Consider the following 6,944-nt stretch of genomic DNA (forward strand, 5'->3'; position numbering starts at 1 on the left):
TTCTTAAATCAGCAGAAGCGAACTTAGGCGGAATAAAGAGAACTGGTAGAAAACCTTGGGTTTCAGACGATATATTGCAGCTGATGGATGAACGTAGAAAATATAAGAATGCTAGTGATGAAGAAAGTAAAAGGAACTATTGGCAATTAAGAAATGCTATAAACAGGAAGTGCAAACTGGCGAAAGAAGAGTGGATTAAAGAAAAGTGTTCAAAAGTGGAAAGAGAAATGAACATTGGTAAAATAGACGGAGCATACAGGAAAGTTAAGGAAAATTTTGGGGTACATAAATTAAAATCTAATAATGTGTTAAACAAAGATGGTACACCTATATATAATACGAAAGGTAAAGTCGATAGATGGGTGGAATATATTGAAGAGTTATACGGAGGAAATGAATTAGAAAATGGTTTTATAGAGGAAGAAGAGGATGAAATGGGAGAAACAATACTGAGATCTGAATTTAAGAGAGCATTAAAAGATTTAAATGGCAGAAAGGCTCCTGGAATAGACGGAATACCTGTAGAATTACTGCGCAGTGCAGGGAAGGAGGCGATTGATAGATTATACAATCTGGTGTGTAATATTTATGAAAAAGTGGAATTTCCGTCAGACTTCAAAAAAAGTGTTATAGTAATGATACCAAAGAAATCAGGGGCAGATAAATGTGAAGAATACAGAACAATTAGTTTAACTAGTCATGCATCAAAAATCTTAACTAGAATTCTATACAGAAGAATTGAGAGGAGAGTGGAGGAAGTGTTAGGAGAAGACCAATTTGGTTTCAGGAAAAGTATAGGGACAAGGGAAGCAATTTTAGGCCTCAGATTAATAGTAGAAGGAAGATTAAAGAAAAACAAACCAACATACTTGGCGTTTATAGACCTAGAAAAGGCATTCGATAACGTAGACTGGAATAAAATGTTCAGCATTTTAAAAAAATTAGGGTTCAAATACAGAGATAGAAGAACAATTGCTAACATGTACAGGAACCAAACAGCAACAGTAGCAATTGAAGAACATAAGAAAGAAGCCATAATAAGAAAGGGAGTCCGACAAGGATGTTCTCTATCTCCGTTACTTTTTAATCTTTACATGGAACTAGCAGTTAATGATGTTAAAGAACAATTTAGATTCGGAGTAACAGTACAAGGTGAAAAGATAAAGATGCTACGATTTGCTGATGATATAGTAATTCTAGCTGAGAATAAAAAGGATTTAGAAGAAACAATGAACGGCATAGATGAAGTCCTACGCAAGAACTATCGCATGAAAATAAACAAGAACAAAACAAAAGTAATGAAATGTAGTAGAAATAACAAAGATGGACCACTGAATGTGAAAATAGGAGGAGTAAAGATTATGGAGGTAGAAGAATTTTGTTATTTGGGAAGTAGAATTACTAAAGATGGACAAAGCAGGAGCGATATAAAATGCCGAATAGCACAAGCTAAACGAGCCTTCAGTAAGAAATATAAGTTGTTTACATCAAAAATTAATTTAAATGTCAGGAAAAGATTTTTGAAAGTGTATGTTTGGAGTGTCGCTTTATATGGAAGTGAAACTTGGACAATCGGAGTATCTGAGAAGAAAAGGTTAGAAGCTTTTGAAATGTGGTGCTATAGGAGAATGTTAAAAACCAGATGGGTGGATAAAGTGACAAATGAGGAGGTATTGCGGCAAATAGATGAAGAAAGAAGCATTTGGAAAAATATAGTTAAAAGAAGAGACAGACTTATAGGCCACATACTAAGGCATCCTGGAATAGTCGCTTTAATTTTGGAAGGACAGGTAGAAGGGAAAAATTGTGTAGGCAGGCCACGTTTGGAATATGTAAAACAAATTGTTAGGGATGTAGGATGTAGAGGGTATACTGAAATGAAACGACTAGCACTAGATAGGGAATCTTGGAGAGCTGCATCAAACCAGTCAAATGACTGAAGACAAAAAAAAAAAAGAAAAATGTGGCCTTGCACCATTGTGCTGGAAAATCATTTGCAATGTAGTTTGTAAAGATACATCCTTCAAAAAGCAGGCTATTTATTTTTCAAGAAATGAAAGTATGCATCTCCTGTAAGGTTTTCATTGAAAACATGGTCCCAGAGTTTTGTTTTAAATAATGCCACACCAAACATTAATGTGAAATTTATATTGGAAACTAGTTTCCACAGTACCACCTGGATTGTCTTGGCTTCATTAATGACTATTTTTAGAACTGAAGACTGTTTCTCATAAAAGTGGCTTCAATAGTAAATAAAATCAAATTTTTCTTATCAGTATTGTCTAGAATCCAATGACACAAGTTTAATTGCTGGAGGTAATCTGTTGCTGCAAATTTTAAACCTTCTGCAGGCAGAAAGGATAAAGATTTTCTTTCCATAGGGTGCACTACATTGTTTTTCGACAAACCAGTGCGACATGAAATTCACGTAGTACTAGTGCCTGGGCTATGCTGAATAGGCTAATCACACAACACGATGATGATTTACTTGGCATTCAACAGAAAACGAACATGTTGGAAATAACCCTTTTGTTTGTAAGCACTGATATACCAAAGAATGTATATTAGATACAGAATAATACGATTTTCTGATCTACAAGAATGTAATGGTTTTCTGGTCTATTTTTCTTCAATAAAAAACTGGTTTTTAAAAGATTTTATTTACTTTTTAATGGCTGTATTTACATTAATTTTCTCAGAAATAAATTCTCTACAAGTTTTGTAACTAAATTTTCCACATTTATATTAGTTATTTAACACAGATATTGTATTACAAACTTAAAAAAAAACTTGTTTTTCAACACCGAAATTTGTGTGTTACATCTGATATCTTAAAAGCTACTGGAGTTACAGTTCTGGGGCCTTATTTATCCTATTTCCCAGCTCAAATTACATAAGAAACCACCAACTTTACTACTTAATTTGCATGTTTATTAGAACTTTTTCATTATTTTCACCAGTAGAATATGTATTCTGAAAGTTTCTTTGTTTCTTCATGGAACACTATATATAATATAGAATTTCAATTTGTTACACTTTCATGATATTTTTTTTATATATATTCAGTTAACTGAACATATATATACTTTCTGGATCATTCTCATTTCTGATAAATTTGTAGTTAAAAAACAGTTTTCACTAGTTCAGAACTAAGATTCTGATATGTGCTGTTATGCTTTCAGTGGATACTTTACTTGAACTTAAAGAAATCATGAAGAAAATGTGGCTTGTTATAACAAGAGTTTAAAGGAAAATCTTGAAAAATCTCACAAAAATAATTGTTGTTAAAGTCATATTTGAATGATAAAAAATGAATGTGGTTTACAATGTATACTCCAAAAGGTTGACAAAGCTCACAATTTGGTATGATGGTGAAAAGTTTTTGAACCGTTTTCATTTAAGCAGTAAAATTAAAACTTAGCTCTTTTAAATGTACATGAATCCAACAGTATAGTGTACTATCAAACCTAGCACACTATCATTATAATTAAGGCTTCTATGTGAGTGGGCAGCTATATAACCACTGTGAACTGAAGATATCCCTTGTCGTTTCATATCCTCACATTATATGGTAGTTCAACATAAGAGTTGTTAGGTCTTACTTATCCAAAATGAACATATGTTTAGATTTAATAAAAATCAGTTTTAAGTTTTAACTTTCTTATGAATTCTTAACATTAATTAATGACCCATGTGCATTAAAAAAATTTAGGAATTATCTTCTGGAGATTATTACCGTTTACTATCTCAGGTGTCATCTTGAATTAAAGGGGTCAAAAAACTGTGATAAGTTCAAATAGTTTGTTTTTTGTGTAATAAGCGAATTTTTATAATACTTATGTTATAAAATGTTATACTTTGTTATAAAATCTGTTCTAATCTGATTTTTATTTCTGTTACAATTATTACTTTTTTAATAAATATTAATGTTTTATATGCAATAAAACATATTTTTTACTTGCGTCTTGTATAATTTTTACAAATTTAAAAATTATATTTTGTTTTTTTAAGTTTTGATTCAATTGTAAATTAAAAGCAATAGTGCTAAGAAGAGTTGTTAATAAAGGTACTTAAATTTAACCATCCTTCAGCTCCACGTACTAACTGAAATTGAAATTCCCTGGTTAGACATTTTCAGATTTTAATCTGTTTTTTCATTCACTGTTCTTTTTTTTACAGTAGAAGCCCTTCCACCCCTACCACAATTACTTGTAATTTTAAAATGTGTTTAAGTGGATATAATTATATAAAGAAAGAGTTTGTTTATCTAGGATAATCTCTTGATCTACTAAACATGAAAAATGTTTTCACTGTTACTTTCCCAGCTATGTGTGCTAATATGTGCTTCTATAACAGGAATATCATATAAATCACTCAGAAAAAAATCTAAATTTTTTAAGTTTTGTCCCCTAAGGAGACATTAAAAAAATGATCCTAATAAACTGTAAATAATCTGTGGAAAAAAAATTTATTCCAATGCTCCAAAGTCTAAAAAGTCTGCTTTTGTGAGATGGATGTTTTTGCATATGTATGTTGGCCTGTATTTGGTCTTATATCTCTGGCCCCATTGACCAATTTTCTTCAAACATGATAGGCAGGGTACTGACCTTCAGGGGGAAAGAATGTATTAAATTTTTGCAAAAATTAATTTTGGCTTAAATAAAATTTCAATTCTTTACTGATGCACTTTAGCAAAAAAATCTGTTACAAATGTTAAAAGTTTTTTTTTAGCAAAATCATTTACATATTTCAAAAAAAAATTATTTTTTAAACAATTTTAAAAAGTTATTTTATAATTTATGATCACTACTTAGAGATTATTTCCTTAAAAATTATTTTTACCTGAATCCTTTCCCTTGAATATGGGAGCAACCAAAATGTAAAAGTCAATAAAATAACTTAATGTTCCTTCCTTGATGGGTAACTCCCAAATTTTCAAAAAATTGAAAACATTTTCCAAAATTGTAATGCTAATATATTAATATTAAAGTTTTAGTTGTTTTATTTTGTTGAACATCTTGAGTTCAAAAATTAAAATTAAAAAAATGTATATAATAAAGTAATTTTACAGTAATAAATTTTTATTTTTAATCAATAATATTAAAATTTATTACAATTGTTTCTGTATATAGATGAAGGCATAACTGAAACTGGCTAACTGAGCATTTTTGGTTGATATTTTGTAACATAATCATATATTGTAAAAAGGATTCATAACTTTGGTTATAATGTGTGTATAAAAAGGGATTATTTTATCATAAAGATACAAATAGATCTTAAAAAGATTGAATTTAAAAAATTAATTGCGTAACTTGACCAGCATAGCTGGGAAAGTTAGGCAAATTCGCTGTCAGCTTTTATGTTTTAATCCTTACTCATTCTATAGTCATAGGTTATATAGTAACTATATTACTTGTTGTAGTCTCCTCAATTTAGGCATACACAAAACTAATGGTCACGGTTTAATGGATTTCCTAGCAAGTATGAGTATCTTACTTGTTAAATTCAGTGGTCGTGGAACTACTGTGAATGCTAATACATATTGCAAAACATTAAAAAATCTTTGAAGAGCTATAAAAAGCAAATGATGGATGCTATCCTGCAGGATTTAGTTTTTGCATGACAATGCCCAGCCACATATAAAGTGAGGAAACTGGAAAAATCTTCAGTCATCCACTCTACAGCCCTGACCTTAGCTCCTTGCAATTTTTTTTTTCTATTTTTCTTACTTCACAAAGGTTTGACAGGGACAAGGAATTGGAAAATGGCATTACTGTGTGTTAAAAATACCTCATAAACATACCTCGTACTAAATTTTTTAGATATGAACAATTATTATTAATGAATTTTTGTTTATTTTCATGTATCAACTGAGGTGGTTTCCATGCTGATGAGATGCAAGGCAACTTAAAAGCACATGTATATATTACATTTTGATATTAATGGGAGTACTTTGCAAATTAGGATATAAAATAATTTCGTAAAATTAATTATAACCAGATTGTATTTTTTATTGTAAAACTAAAATGTTTACATTAATACATTATGTATACATAAATAGAGGTAAGGTAACCCAAAATATGGCTGCTTAGATCAAGACTGCTAGGTTTGCATTCCAGATGCTTTGGACTAATCTCAAAGGCATCATGAACATTATTTTTATAAAATGAATAAAAGAAAAACTGGACTATGTTGTTGAATAACAATTCGTAAAAATCATTTTCAATACTTTGAGGTATGTAGGAATGTGGAGAACTGAACCATATATTACTCTTTACTTGACTGATGTCAACAGAAAGAGTTAGGGCAGAAGTCCTGCAGGATCCTTAGAGAGATAAGAGAACAGAAGAAGTGTTGCTAGAAGAGGTATGAAATTGATTTCCATAAGAATTTGACAAATGACTGATTGCAGTGGAAGAATTTCATACTTTAATGTTTCCAAAAAGTCACTTTTACACTTAAACAATATTATACTTTTGATTATTATTGATACGCTAATTAATAATGGTTAAGAAAATTAATTTGTGATGTAAAAAATTATGCAAAACATGTTGCAGAATTTCAGGTGTTTCAACACCTGAAATGTTTCAAGATGAAATATGTTCTTATCTTGAAATTAATATTTCAATTTCAAGGGATTAATAAAACCTAGGAAATTGAAAGCTTAGGAACTGGTTCCCAACATTAGGAACCCTGGATGCAGTTCACTACATGCTATTAGCATTTTTTTGGTAACTAATGATCATTATTTTTAATGCTACTTAGAAAAATGTACGTACTGTAATTATTCTGAAACTTTACATTTTTAACACATAATCTTATGTTTCTGTTTGTATGCATACCTGTCTAATATAACTTTTTTTCTTTAAATCAATGGTTAAAGCAATCAAAAATAGATTGAACTTTAGTAAACCAATAACATAAGTACAAAAAAAAAGTAGTCA

General features: G+C 30.0%; 1 protein-coding gene across 1 annotated transcript in view; it reads left to right on the forward strand.

The window, feature by feature from the left end:
• The window catches only part of LOC142325018 (zinc finger MYM-type protein 1-like), a 28,335-nt gene extending 24,419 nt beyond the window's left edge, over positions 1-3,916 (forward strand). Inside the window, exon 6 of the mRNA XM_075366261.1 lies at positions 3,183-3,916. The gene's annotated coding sequence lies outside the window, so the exon portion shown is untranslated. The remainder of the gene's footprint in view (positions 1-3,182) is intronic.
• The last annotated feature ends 3,028 nt before the right edge of the window (positions 3,917-6,944 follow it).

Source organism: Lycorma delicatula, chromosome 5 (genome assembly GCF_047948215.1).
Source record: "Lycorma delicatula isolate Av1 chromosome 5, ASM4794821v1, whole genome shotgun sequence".
NCBI classification, from domain to species: Eukaryota; Metazoa; Arthropoda; class Insecta; order Hemiptera; family Fulgoridae; genus Lycorma; species Lycorma delicatula.